The 15,404-nt window shown below is 39.6% G+C and overlaps 1 protein-coding gene across 1 annotated transcript in view; it reads right to left on the bottom strand.

Annotated features, from left to right (window-relative positions):
• Positions 1-15,404, bottom strand: part of SLC16A10 (solute carrier family 16 member 10) — a 141,520-nt gene that overhangs the window by 52,840 nt on the left and 73,276 nt on the right. The gene's annotated exons all lie outside the window — the stretch shown is intronic.

Genomic DNA, 15,404 nt, shown 5'->3' with positions numbered 1-15,404 from the left:
TCTAGAAATGAGTTTCATATTAAGTCCAAATGAAACTTTACCATACTAATAATTTAATTTTTTGCCTTTTTTTTTTTTTTTTTTTTTTGAGAAAAGGTCTCGCTCCACTGCCCAGGCTGGAGTGCAGTGGTGCAATCTCAGCTCACTGCGATCTCGACAGCCCAGACTCAAGCAAATTTCCCACCTCAATCTTCCAAGTAGCTAGAAGCACAGGTGTGCACCACCATGCCTGGCTAATTTTTGTACTTTTTGTAGAAACAAGGTTTTGCCAGGTTGCCCAGGCTGATCTTGAACTCCTGGGTTCAAGCGATCACCCACCTTGAGCCCAGAAATTTTTTGCCTTCTTACATTTTAAAGTATTATGAAAATTATATGTATTTTAGTCAGTCATATTTCTTTTGTGTGTGTTTCTTTTGTACAGACAGGGTCTCACTTTGCTACTCAAGCTGGTCTTGAACTCCTGGCTTCCAGCAATCCTCCCACCTTGGCCTCTAAAATGCTGGGATTGCAGGCGTGAGCCATGGCCCAATCAGTAAGCCATATTTCTATTTTCTTTCTTCCCTCACCAGAAAGAAGACTATAATCTTAAAACACAATGAAGAGACTGTGTAAACACTGTCATCTTGACTTAGATGGTGGTGACAGGGATTCAAAAGTAGACAGTAGGAAGGAGCTGATTGGCCAAATATATTAGCACAATCCAACCAAGACATGCAGAGCCTTACAGTATGGAGAGCTTGAGAGAGGTTAAATTTTCTTTTTTTAATGAGACAGGGTCTCGCTGTGTCACCCAGGCTGGAGTGCGGTGACACAATGTTTGCTCACTGCAACCTCTGCCTTCTAGGCTCAAGCCATCCTCCCACCTAAGCCTCCTGAGTAGCTGGGACTACAGGTGTGTGCCACCACACCAGCTAATTTTTGTATCTTTTGTAGAGACAAGGTTTCACCATGTTGCCCAGGCTGGTCTCAAACTCCTGGGCTTAAGTGATTGGCCCACCCTGGCCTCCCAAATTGCTGGCATTACAGGCATGAGTCACCACACCCAGACTAGTAAGAATTTGTTAGTCTACTATCTTATACAAAAATTTTACTAATCTCTAATCATTTAATTTCATTCAAAAAAGTTCAGACATCTATGGTTTAAGAAACGATCTAGGCTGGGTGCGGTGGCTCACATCTGTAATCCTAGCACTTTGGGAGGCCGAGGTGGGCTGATCACCTGAGGTCAGGAGTTCCAGACCAGCCTGGCCAACATGGTGAAACTCCGCCTCTACTAAAATACAAAAATTAGCCAGGCGTGGTGGTGGGTGCCTGTAATCCCAGCTACTTGGGAGGCTGAGATGGGAGAATCACTTGAACCCGGGAGATGGTGGTTGCAGTGAGCTGAGATTGCGCCGCTGCGCACTCCAGCCTGGGCAGCTGAGCGAGACTCTTTCTCAAAAAAAGAAAGAATCTAATATAAATACTAGGCAGGCTAGAAGAAAATATCCTAACATCTACTTTTATTTTTTATTTATTTTTTACAGCAAACATTGCCTGACAACTAACATCTACTTTTAGATAAAAGCAACTTTTATAATTAAGGGGCCAACACTAAATATTAGACCACATCAAGAAACCCAAGAGCATATCCTTATATTGCATATACTGCTTATATGAGTGAAGATATTTTCAAGAAAAAAGACCTTGGCCGGGCATGGTGGCTCACACCTGTAATCCCAGCACTTTGGGAGATCAAGGCAGGCAGATCACCTGAGGTCAGGATCAAGACCAGCCTGGCCAACATGGAGACACCTCGTCTCTACTAAAAATACAAAAATTAGCTGCCCGTGTTGGCTCATGCCTGTAATCCCAGCTACTCAGGAGGCTGAGGCACAAGAATTGCTTGAACCTGGCAGGTGGAGGCTGCAGTGAGCCGAGGTCATCCTACTGTACTCCAACCTGGGGGACAGAGTGAGATTCTGTCTCAAAAAAAAAAAGAAAGAAAACAAAACAAAACAAAACCCTTGCACAAGTTTCTGTGAATTACTGTGGATTTCAACCTACTTCTATACCAAATATTAAAAATTACAGATTTATGTGTCTATTGAATAAGCACTAACAGAATATAATCAAATACAGCTTCTTGTCTTGACTGCCTTCTTAAAATTGATTCAGTGGGGAAAAATTTTCCCTTGACACTAGATGAACACTTCAACAGGCCCATTTGATTCTTTTGGTCAATGTTAAAGAAAGGCTTATGGTCACTTTAGGTAACAAACCAATATTCACTAGGTAATCAAATCTTTTCCCCAGCCCCAGGGAACCTGGGAAGGGATTGAAATCAGCTGCTTTTCTTCTCTTCCACGACTTTACACCATCCCTAGCTGTCGGATCTTTCCAAGGTAGGCATGGGAGACGGAGGCTGGGGAAGGAAGGCAAGGAGATTCCAACATGAGCCCTCCTGCCAAAACACCTGTCTGCTGATGTTTGAAGCTAATTCTTTTTTCTCAGATGCACTTTCATGGGTTATTCAGAGTCTCACCTCAGAGTTCCTTCTGGCCATAGCACCATTGACTTGGATAATTCATTCTTCACCTGGCTTTTTGGCTGTCATTCAAAAGACTCACCGTTGGAACCTCACTGCCCTTTCAGGCATCTATTTGGACAGGAGTCAAACTCCAGGCTACCCCTCTCCTCCGCTAGGCCCACCTCTAATCTGCAGGAAATACATTTCCTTTGCCCTGACAAAGGCTGGAGTGTAGGCAAATTCAACACAGACACCATTACAGTATAGCTCTTTCTGTGGGAACAGTAAGCCAGCCACAGTTCTCTCCTTGTTGGGTGTCTCGGAGAGTCAGACCCTGGTCCTCTGTTCCCCGCAACTGGGGGGAATCCTTTAAATCTCTTAAGTCATCCCTCTCAAGCCCCTCTCACTCGATACCAAGTGAGAGAACAAGGAGAGATACCAAGTAAGAGAACAAGTGAGAGTAACCTCCACTTGTACCATGGTGGAGGGGACACAGCACCGTTTTCTCAAGAGTCCTCATAAAATGCTATTCCTGACCCATAGTATCCTTCTTAATGGGTTTTAGAGCCTTTAACTGGTTTGAAAACCTACTTTAAAAAGCCACATAAAATATCTCACTTTTGAAATTCACTGTTGTACTGCAGTGCCTAAACTGAAATTCCAATAGATTTTGTTACAATAATAATTGGCAATAGATGAAGTTAGGTCTGTCTTCTGATCAAATTCAAGAATAAATTAATGATTGGATTAGTTATCACCTGCTATTGCACACTCACAACATTTCTAGTTTTGTCAAGTTTTAACATGGCATCTAAATAATCCAAGGTCTTATGACCTATGATATATATGCCACAAAAATAAAATGGACTGTTGTTCTCTTTCACCCCTTCCAAGTCTGACTATTACTGCTATTATAATAATAAAGACTCAATAGAGCTAGCTGTTGTGCTGATAATATATTTGTTGTGCTCAGAAGACTATTTCATTTAATCCCCAAAATTCTATAAGGTAGTACTTCTATTAAGTTCGTTTAACAACTGAGAAACTGAAGTACATAGCTACTACTATATATCCAGCATGGTAAAATTTTTATCTTAAAAATGCAAATGGCCAGGCGTGTTGGCTCACACCTGTAATCCCAGCACCTTGGGAGCCCGAGGTGGGTGGATCACCTGAGGTCAGGAGTTCGAGACCAGCCTGGCCAACAGGGCGAAACCCCATCTCTACTAAAAATACAAAAATTAGCTGGGTGTGGTGGCGGGTGCCTGTAATCCCAGCTATTCGGGAGGCTGAGTAATGAGAATCGCTTGAATCTGGGAGGTGGAGGTTCCAGTGAGCTGAGACTGTGCCACTGCACTCCAGCCTGGGCAAGAGAGTAAGACTCTGTCTCAAAAAAAAAAAAAAGTGCAAACTAGACCAGGAACAGTGGCTCATATGTATAATCCCAGCACTTTGGGAGGCTGAGGTAGGAGGATTACTTGAAGCCAGGAGTTCAAGCCCAGCCTGGGCAACAAAGCAAGACCCCATCTCTAAAAAAAAAATACTTTAAAAACTAGCTGGGCATGGTAGCACACAACAGTACTCCCAGCTTCTTGCGAGGCTGAGGTAGGAGGCTCCCTGGAGCCCAGGAGTTTGAGGCTGCAGTAAGGTATGATCATGCCACTGCACTCCCGCCTGGGCAACGGAGCAAGACCTTGTCTCTCTCTCTTTCTCTCTCTCTCTCTCACATACACACACAATAAATAAATAAATAAATAAATAAATAGCAATCGATCCCTAGTCCCTCTAGGTCCTTCTACAAAACACCCACAGAGGACTTCCTAATATATATTTTCCCCCCAAGGATCTCTCCTCAAAAGTTAACAGTCTATTTGCAGACCAAAGCATGCCCCCACAGAACTCTCCACAGGGTCATCTCAGAACTCATGCCCACTAGGAGGGCATGTTGAAAGCATACCCACTTGGCCACTTTTACAACTTACTTCTGCCCAAGAAGGTGCAAGCTCAGATACTTGCCCAGTAGCAGAGGGACGCTTGCCCTTGCTCATTTCCTCCCCTACCTTATAAAAATGCCCACTTTTTGCTCCAAAGGTGAAGTGGCACATTTAAAGGCAGGATGCTTTGTGCCTCTTCCCCTAAGCTAGTTTTGAAATAAATACACTTCTTTGTATCAGAACTTGCTCTTGTTAATTGGACTCTACATGCAGTGACCAACTAACCTGCTTTTCAGTTACACTATTAAAATTTTAGTGTTCTTTAATGTTCTAGGCTCTATCCTAGGCTGTTGGGAATATAAAAACAAATAAGAGATTTCTCTACCTTCCAATAATTTTCAGTCTAGTAACATGCAAAAGTGGTTCGATCAGAACACCAGATAGAATGTCCTGTGTCTTGAGACATAGATGCCAAAAATGTACAAGATGTGCTTGTATAACTCTTATTTGAATATGTGTGTATGTTTGACATCAGAGAGACACATCCAAGAAGCCATGTTAAGAAATCTTTCAACAGAAAAATACCAGGAAGCTTTTCAATTTCCCTATCCAGACCCTATTTGTTTCCTACTCCATTCTGAGAAAAAATCCCAAGGCTCTAAATGTATGACAAAAGCAGGATGCAAATCACTCAAAGTGGTTAGGTTTAATATTTAAGAAGATTCTCCTGCATGCCAAATAAAGCAAAGGTGTTGTAATTATGCCGATGTAAATGACTGCAAGGGCAAAGTGTTTACAAATGAAAATACCCAAAGGGAAGATTTATTGTAGTTAAAGGTTGATGAATAGTTTTTTGCCCTTTGGTAGCTCCAACCTGCATTTCCACTCCATCTTGGCCTCTTTCAAGGTATCTATACTCTGTAATAACCAATATTGGTCTAATAGCCTTAAATTATGTAAAATAAACGTATGCAAATATATATATATTTGCTAATCAACTTCTGTTTGTGGCATTGGATTAAAGTGGTCATGCAAACCCTACTACAGATAACTATTATTAAATCTGGGCTAAACAAAACTATTTAAACATACTGGAAAATATCTGAAAAACTGATAGAAATTGGGGGAGAGTTTGAAAAGCTACAGTTGCAAGAAGAATTACAAAGCTGTGGGCTTTCTAGAGGGCCAATAAAATGTGCAGATGCTCAGTAGACTGAACAGAAGCCAGAATAAAGAAAGGCAGCATCCGAAAGTTGTAAGAACTAAGCAGAGATATCAGCTGCCGCACACCACAGTGAGACAGGATTTGCAATGTGAGCTCCGCCAAGCTATCTGCTAGGAACAAAAACTCAATAATCCTTGGATTAACACAGTAGAATCAGAGTTATTTCAAAATATTATCTACATGTTCAAGTTTCAACCAAAAATTATGAGGCATGCAAACAAAGAGGCAATCAATAAAAACAGACTCTGAAGGGCTCAGCCATTGAATTTAGCAAACAAAGATTTCAAAGTTTCTATTATAAATATGTTGGATGAATTAGAAAATAATATTTTTCAAAGAATTTAAGATATGAAGTGATTTTACTTAGTGAAGAGATAGGGGATCTCAAAAACAAAATGTAAACTATAAAAAAAGAGAAAATTCTGGAGATGAAAAGTATGTATCTAAAGATTGGGTAATTTCTACCTTCAAAGTTCCCAGACCTTTCTTATCTTTCATCTCCAATCTGCTAAGCGAACCTATTGAATGCATTTTCCAGTCATACTTTTGAAGTATATTGGTATCTTTCCTGTTATAACTCAATATCAGTCTAATAGCATAAATTATATAAAATAATAGTATGCAAAACAGATATTAAAATGGAAAATATTATTTACCAAAGTCTCAGTAATTCCTGGGGCATGAAACTGTTTGGAAACTATATAAAAATTCAGGAGTGGATAGACTGTACTCTTGCCTTGACCATTTTATTGCCATCCTAAAGGTTATTTGGTAGTTATATTTCACTTAAGAGTGGCTTTAAAAATATTTGCTAATCAACCTCTGTTTATGGCATTGGAATAAAGTGGTCATGCAAACCCTACTACAGATAGTTACTGAATGCATTTTTCAGTCATACTTTTGAAGGGTGAAGTATTGGAGATAGAAATTACCCAATATAAAGAAATTACCCAATCTAAAGACAGCAGGCCTTTGTTCACATTGCAAATCCTGTCTCACGGTGAGAGAATAATATTAAACAAAATTAACTAAGTCTTAGAGACCTATGGATCTCTAGGAAAAAATGTGGGTCATTTAGAAGAAATAATGGGGCTGGGTACAGTGGCTCATGCTTGTATTCCCAGCACTTTGGGAGGCCAAGGCAGGAGGATCACTTGAGCCCAGATATTCGAGACCAGCCTGAGCAAAATAGTGAGACCTCATCCTTACAGCAAAAAAAAAAAAAAAAAAAAAAAAAGCTAGGTGTGATATCATGCACCACCTGTGGTCCCAACTACTCAGGAAGCTGAGGGGAGGATCACTTGAGCCTGGGAAGTTGAGGCTTCAGTGAGCTACGATTGTGCCACTGCACTCCAGCCTGGATGACAGAGGAAGACACTGTAAAAAGCAAACAAACAAATAAAAAGAACAGTGCAAAATAAAAATTGTAAATTGTGTGAAAATTTTTAACTTATAGATCCAAGAAGTTCAAAGACACCCCAGCAAGATAAACACTAAGAAAATGATTCCTAAGCTTATCACAGTCAAACTGCTGAATGCCAAAAAGAAAATTTTGAAAGCAGAGAAAAATAATACAACTAGAGAGAACAATGATATCATTAACAGGTGGCCTCTTGTAAATAATAAGGGACAGAAGACATTGGAACTTTCATATTGATAGTGCTGAAAGTGGGGGAAAATAACCAAGAATTCTATATCCAGCCTTTTGAACTAGCCTTCAAAAATGAAGGCAAAATAAAGATTTCTTTAAATGGAGAGAATCTGTCACTAAGAAATTTACACTACAAGAATGTTAAATAAAGTTCTTCAGGCTGAAGAGAATGACACCACTGGCAACTTGGGTCCAAAGGAAGGATTAACACACACACACACACACACACACACACACACTTTTCCTCATAATTTCTTTACAAGGATAACTTTAAATTACTGTTTAAACAAAAACTATAACACTATATATAGATGTTATAATAAAGAAATATGTGAAAACAACAGCATTAAAGATGGATGTAAATGGGTATATACTGTTATAAGGCTCCTATATTTTACCTGAATTCTGTATTAACTTAAAATAGAGTGGAATGACTTAAAGATGCATATTGTAATACTCAAAGAAAGCACTAAAAAATTATGCACAGAGATATAGCTAGAAAGCCAATCAAGGAATTAAAATTGACTACTAAAAATTATTTGATTAATGAAAAGGCAAGCAGAGAAGAAGGAACAGAAGAACAAAAGGTAGATGAGACAAAAAGAAAACAAATAGCAAAATGGCAGACCTAAATGATATGGCCATATCAATTATTACATTAAATGAAAATTGACCTAAATGTCATTAAATTTAAAAAGACCTAAATTGATATGGCCATATCGTTTTTTTTTTTTGAGATGGAGTCTTGCTCTGTCACCCAAGCTGGAGTGCAGTGGCATGATCTCACCTCACTGCAACCTCCGCCTACTGGGTTCAAGTGATTCTCCTGCCTCAGCCTCTCGAGTAGCTGGGTTTACAGGCACATGTCACCGCACCTGGCTAAGTTTTGTATTTTTAATACAGATGGGATTTCACCATGTTGGCCAGGCTGGTCTTGAACTCCTGACCTCAAGTGATCCGCCCACCTCAGCCTCCCAAAGTGCTGGGATTACAGGCATGAGCCACCGTGCCTGGCCTCAATTTTTACATTAAATAAAAATAGACTAAAGACTTTAATCAAATGGCAAAGATTGTCTGACTGGATAAAGATGTAAGAACTAATTATATCCTGTTTAGAGATACATTTTAAATTCAAAGGCAAATAAGTTAAAAATAAACAGATGGAAAAAGATATCACATGTAAACACTGGGCCTAAAAGCCTAAGGTGGCTATACTAATATTAGACAAGGCAGACTTTGAGACAAGAAGTATTACTAGAAATGAAGAGGAATACTTCATAATGGTAAAAGTGTCAAGGCATCAGGAAACTATAACAATTATAAATGTATGTATACCTAATAACAGAGCTTTAAAAATACAGGAAGCAATGAAATTTGATCCCTACCTTACACCATATAAAACATCACCTCAAAATGGATCATAGAACTTAAATGTAAAACTGAAAACTATAAAACTTCTAGAAGAAAATATTGGAATCCAGGCGTGATGGCTCACAACTGTAATCCCAGTTTCGGGGCTCATCCGGGATCCCTGAAGGGTGAGTAAATGCAGACCTAAACTCTTTCACTTTCATTTCCAAGGCTTCTTGTCCTCAGACTTGTGCTGAAGGCAGATGAAGCACTGAACCTCTGGTGAGCCAATTAAGAGTGAATGGTGCAGCTACAGAGGACAGGATGCTGGAGAGGACCCCTACACCCACCCTTCACCCTATTGCTCTCAAGGGTTGGGAGTGTCAACCTCGTTCTAATCCAGTTTTTTCTACCACATTTTCCTTCTTTTTGGGGGGTCTGTGATGGCACCTATCTCTTCTTTTACAATGTTAAGAGTGTTGCTGCAAACTACAGAGATATTACTGGGGAGAATGAGCATTTGGCCCAGCTGTCAGATATGCAATTCAGAACAATGCAGTTTCCATCTGTTCTTAGAGGCAAGGAGGATACAGGGATTAGAAGTGTCTTTTTTTTACCTGTTGAAGGAACCCATTTGCATAGAGCAAGAGGCTTTTTCTCCCAGGCACTTCCCCCTTCTTGTACTTAAGCTGTTTTTTGTCTTTTCTCCACAGTATCAGGAGTTAAACACAGCCCTGTGAATACAGAGAGCTTTTCCATGCAAGGGTTTTCTTTTGTCCTTTTGGAAGGCATCTTACTAGGCCAGGACCCAAATTCAAGGGACTCCCTAACTTAATGAGCCCATGCACCCTCCTGAGGCACCTTTTTGTCCCAAACTCAATTTCGAGCTTCAGGTTGAAGCCCTAGAAAGAAAAACTGGATCTGAGGGATCGAGAAGCAGATGGCAATGAAAGTCAAGGGACACAGCACAGGTGAGTAGGACTAATTCCTGCCAATTAAACCCCTGCTTCATGAAAAGAGGTCATGCTTGTATCTATGGCATAGATGAGGTCGAGGAAACTCAAAGGTTACTGACAGCAGGGAGGATAGGCAGCGGGTAGGTGAGTACAGATAATTCCTACCCTCTAGGCCTCCCTGTTCCACACGGGTGAAAGCCGTGTTGGCATCCATGGGCAGCACCTGCCAAGGTCACCGGAACTCGGAGACACAAAGATGGAAGAAAGAAAGGGGACACCTTTTCTTTCTCCCCCTTATGTACCCTAAGTATATGCTGGGAAGAGACGGGAACTAAAGGATGCCTTTTTCCCCTCTTTCCAGATGGGTAACCAGCCATCTTCAGTCCGTACTTCTTTTGAATGCATCCTGAATCACTGGGACTCCTTTGAAATAAATGTCTTCTTTTTCATCTTCTGTCTTCTCTTCATGGATGGGTAATTGTGTCCCTGTACCACAGGATACTGCCCTTGGATGCATCCCTCAAACTGTGAAAAGTTTAATATCCCCAAACCTTAAACTGCTTGGCTTAAAATTGAACTGGGAAGGGAACCCAGAAGCCTGACATGCCAGTAAAAGAGTAAAAGTTCTTACCAGTCAGACTTCTGGCCTCTTTCTCCCTGTGCAAACCAGTAAAAGGAAGGATAAAAATCACTGTTTATTCTTCTGTAAAGTTTTGATTAATGGAAAAAAGGATTTGTGAGGCTAATCTTAAGCTGTAGCCAATCTGCTATACTTTGTGTGTCTTTCTGTACAGTTCTGTCATAAGGAGTAAGACAGGATAGAACACAGACCTAGGACCCCATAAGCCCACTGTTCAAGCCAGCCGTGCAAACTGGTCAGTTACAGACTTTGCTACAGGTCTCTGAAGGAAAAAAAACTGAATAAGGTCTCCATCTTGTTTTATGTCCTTGGGAGCTTGACCTTGTAACCACGTGGCAGTACTTTCTTTTGGTCTCTGCCATTTTATAATGGAAGCCCAGGTTCAATCCTGGCTTAGGAAATGAGTACTTTCTGGCTAATATCTGTGTGACTTTTATCATTTGCTGATTCTCTTCCCCTCCATGAACAACTTCTAGCTTCCTTTCTTAAATCTTCCTTTCTCTGAGCTATCTTTAAAGATTCTAGATTTTGTAAAAACTGCTTACCATCTCTTTGAAAATACCTTGTACACAGGCAGTGAAGTCACAACCTTACTTAAGGCTTGTTGGTTTCACCTGTGAGGTTACTTTTGGTAAAGTTCAAAAGCCAGAAATATTGGCCACTTGGTGAGGCTAAAGTTGGGTAACAAGGGATTTAAAAGGATTTTTTAAAATAAGAGCACTATGGTCAAAAGTCAGCTTAATTAAAAGTGGATATCCAAGCTATAGGCATATTTAAAAGGACTCTATGTTTTCCTCTTCTTGCATCTTGTCTCACTGGAAAAAGATTTTCTTTTTCAGTCAACTGAATTACTTTTCTCCATTTTGTCTTGCCACTCTTAATGCACGCATGAGAGGCCCTAAGATAACTTCTGATGGCCTGGGACTCTCTGGAAAAAATGGAAGAGGCACCACTGACCCCATTTTAGAAAAAATCCTCTGTTTTCCTCATGAAACCCGAAGAATTAAAAGCAGATAAATCCCTCTCAAAATCTGTTTTTGTCTTCCAGCTATAACTATTTATTAGGCCCTAGAAACTGCATGCTTTCCTAGCCCTGCTCTTGAAGGGCTCCATCCTGAGGTCAGTAATCTAATTAGGAGATTGGACAATGAAAAATCTTACAACTACTAGATCCTCTGTCTGTGTAGTTATATATGTGTAATGTGTGTGATGTTTGTATAAAAAAGAGCTCTAATTAATTGGCTTAGAGAAAAATAAGCACTTAGATCAAATATTTTTTGGAGGAAAAATAAAAGCTATAATACCTTTTAGTTCAAATGATTTTAATATTTGAAAAATAAAAAGTTTTAGAGATTATTGGTAAAATACAAATGTCTTCAAAATGTAAACATGTGGTCTAAATTATGCAGGTCAGATACTAGGTTTACTAAATGCTTTAAAGTTATAAACTGCTTCTTTGACTTTTTTTCTCTTTTTTGTTTTTTCAACAGTATCACTCTGTTGTCCAGGATGGAGTGCAGTGGCATGATCTTGGTTGCCTCTGCCTCCCAGGTTCAAGTGATTCTCCTGCCTCACCCTCCTGAGTAGCTGGGACTACAGGCATACACCATAATGACCAACTAATTTTTTATTTTTTTTTAGTAGAGACGGATTTTCACCATGTTAGCCAGGCTGGTCTTGAACTCCTGACCTCAGGTGATCCACCTGGCTGGGTCTCCCAAAGTGCTGGGATTACAGGTGTGAGCCACCACACCCAGCCTGCTTCTTTGGCTTTTGAAAATTGTTCACCTTGCTTGCTTTACAGTTTTGTAAGGCCATATTACCAATAGCACACCAGAGTGGCTACAACTTAAGGTATAATTGGTAGCACATAATTAAAATAACTTACCAGGCTTTACATTAAAATTTAAAATTGCTAAGGTTTACCATTATACAATGTAATTGAGACTACTGAAAACAGATTTACATCAAGGTGTGTAAGGAAAGTAAATGTGTTTTTAGTAAAGGATTATAAGAAGGCATGGGAATTTAAATTTTTGCCTAGTTTAGAGGATTAAATAATTGTTTTAAGTTGGATAAGATAAAGTTGAAGGTTTAAACAAGTTGTGGAAGGTTTGTAAAAATTAATCTTGCAAAAGAAATTCTGTGTGTGAACATATTGACTAAATTCAAAAGGGTATTACATGGTTTTTCTGTAAATTGAACATTAGAATAAAAGAACAAGATTTTCTTAAGGCACTGATCTACTCTTTAACAAAAATTTGTAAAGGTTTATAAGAATCTCACCTCATGGTCAAACTGGTTAAGATTGGACAGAATTATCTAAAGATTTCATCAAAAAATAAAGGGTGTGGGAGAGACCAGAGATGGATTGTTTGTTTGGAAAGTTGTCTTCACTCTTAATGAGTAAAGGTTTTTACCTTTTTAAAAATTTTTGAGTCATCATTTTGGCTAAATAAATGACTTATGGTAATCTGGAATTGTATTTCATAATATAAAGTGTTTTAAACCTCTAATGTACTTAACAGGCTTCCCAAAATCAAACTTCAGTTTCAAGGTTGTCTTTTCTGACCCCTTACTTTTGAATACTACAGAGGGCTCCTGGAGCATCCAAAAGAGAGGTAAACAGGATTAATTGACATGTTTAGTTATGTGGGATTGCCAAAATAAAAATAATGTTTAATCTTCTTCAGGTTATATTTTAATGAAAAATACATATGTTCCAAAATTCTATGAGGTTTCTAAAATTCTAATGTCTGAGTATATGCTATCAATCATAATTAAAATTATTATGTTGTTATCGTAAAGCTCAGAAATAACCAAATTTCTTTGTCAATCATGGCTTTGACTGTTATTACCCAAAGACATTTTGTCATTCACAGGCAATTGTCTTATTTTGATCCTTTTCAAAAGATGGTTTATAATCAGCTATGGGACTTTGACAGGTGCTCTCAAATGCAGGTTTCTGATAACTTTGGAGATTGTGACATTGGAATAGAGGGAAAATGTACAGGACTCATGAAGAGCTGAAATGTTCGTGAATATCAAGCAGAAGAAGAGTTAATAGAATGTACTGAACTAATAGAAAGCTGAAGTAATCTTTTTTTGCTTAAAACATTGCTGATCCTTGTTTTGTTTTTCAGAGTCAAGGAAACTTTCATGTTGAGCTATCTATAGCTTTTAACAATTGAGTAAGGTATACTCCAGTGAACAAAATTTGGAGCACATTTATTTCTTTCTGCCTGGTTTCCTCAGAACTTGGAAACTATTTGTGAGTATTCTTAATTTGCAGCAATACAGTTATTTGCATCAGTGCAGTAAGAATCCATTTTCTTTTGCAACAGGACACAACTGGAGAAACTGGTTGTTTTACCAAGGCTTTGACTGGAAGGGTGTGCTTACCTTTAAGAAATCAAGTTTGACTTGCAGAACCAATAAAAGCCCCTTGGGAAAACTGGCCTCATACTTTGTCTTCTACACAGTCCCTGTACAGAGTTCCTAATCTGTGGTGAATAAAGAATGTCACTTTCTAATAGGCCCAGGAACCCCATGTTATCTTGGGACCTCAAGAAGAGAGGAATTTACCCAACTCATAGGTATTTGAGGATACAAACCCATGGCTGGGCTCAGCTTTAAAAGGTCTTATCTGAAATTCCTTGTGGAACAGAGTTCCATCAAAGCCAATTTTAAAAGCCTGTGTGAAAAATAATTATTCTTGCTGTACTTTATGCAAATAACCAGGCCAAATATAAGACTAAAGTTTATTCTGCAAATGACTCAGTCCTATCATGATTTGTTTTTAACAAAAATGAGGACTGGAGAGAGAAAAATTATGTTTCAAAATTTATCATACACTTTTCATTAAATTCTAGTCTCATTAGTTGTTTTTAAGTTTTTGTCTGCATTTTAGACTAACCCTGCTTATTTCTGTGAACCAACCAGTGATCATCAGCTGCAGCTCAGAAGAAACAAAAGGGATGGGTGATGTAAAAATCTGGATCAATATTCTAGTTCTGGGCAATTATCCTGCAAATCCTGCCAGGTGATAGGAGTAAACAGGGTGCCCATAACCCAGAGGTTCCTTTGTTTGGGAAAATAAGACCACAGAAGCTGACCAAAGCCGAGCCTCATGCACCCAAATCTTAGCAGGCATAACTATAGCCACCTGTTATCTGGGCATGTTGGCAGCCTCAGGATTTTTGAGCTGTCCTTACCCCCTTATTTTGTTTTGATACATGTCTTCTAATAATCTGGTTGTCTTCTCATTTTCAGGCCATTAAACTCCAGTCATGAAACTGGAGCCTCAGACGATGGCTCCCTTTTACTGGGGACCCTTAGATAGGCCTCTGAGGGAGATCTGACTGCCATTTTCCCAAAACAGCACCACTGTCAGCAGGAAGCAGTTAGTATCAGTCATCATCCCTATTCTAATGGCAGTTAGATGTACCTCTTCAGAGGGGAGAACTGATAGCAGCAAGAGGCAGACAAATGCCTAGGCAGATAGGGGTGTAGGAACGGGTCCCTGGTGAAACCTGACCTTCAAGCTGAAGACAGTTTAAAGCCTAGCTACAAGTCCCAGGCAAATCCATGGACTGGATTGAGAACCTGTCTTCCCATTTGGCATGCTTTCCTCTGATTGATCCCCACCCTCCACCTATTTTACACATACCTACCCTTTCTTTCTTTTTTTTTTTTTTTTTGAGACAATGTCTCGCTATGTCAGCCAGGCAGAAGTGCCATGGTGCAATCTTGGCTCACTGCAACCTCTGCCTCCCAGGTTCCAGCAATTCTTCTGCCTCAGCCTACCAAGTAGTTGGGACTACAGGTGTGTGCCACCACACCCTGCTAATTTTTGTATTTTTAGTAGAGACGGGGTTTCACCATGTTGGTCAGGCTTGTTTCAAACTCCTGATCTCAGGTGATCCACCTGCCTTGGCATCCCAAAGTGCTGGGATTACAGGCACGAGCCACCATGCCAGACTACATACCCACCCTTTCCTAATTGGTTTTCTACACTATCACGCCCACCTTTGAATATTGTCTTCACTTTAACTTTTATTGCATACTCACAAACCAATCTGTACACGCTCCCCATTCTGAGTCCATAAAAAGCCCCAGACCCAGACACACAGAGAGAGA

The sequence above is a fragment of the Pan paniscus genome, chromosome 5, assembly GCF_029289425.2.
Source record: "Pan paniscus chromosome 5, NHGRI_mPanPan1-v2.0_pri, whole genome shotgun sequence".
NCBI classification, from domain to species: Eukaryota; Metazoa; Chordata; class Mammalia; order Primates; family Hominidae; genus Pan; species Pan paniscus.
Note: the sequence above shows the minus strand (reverse complement) of the source record. Positions and strands in the feature narration are given on the sequence as shown.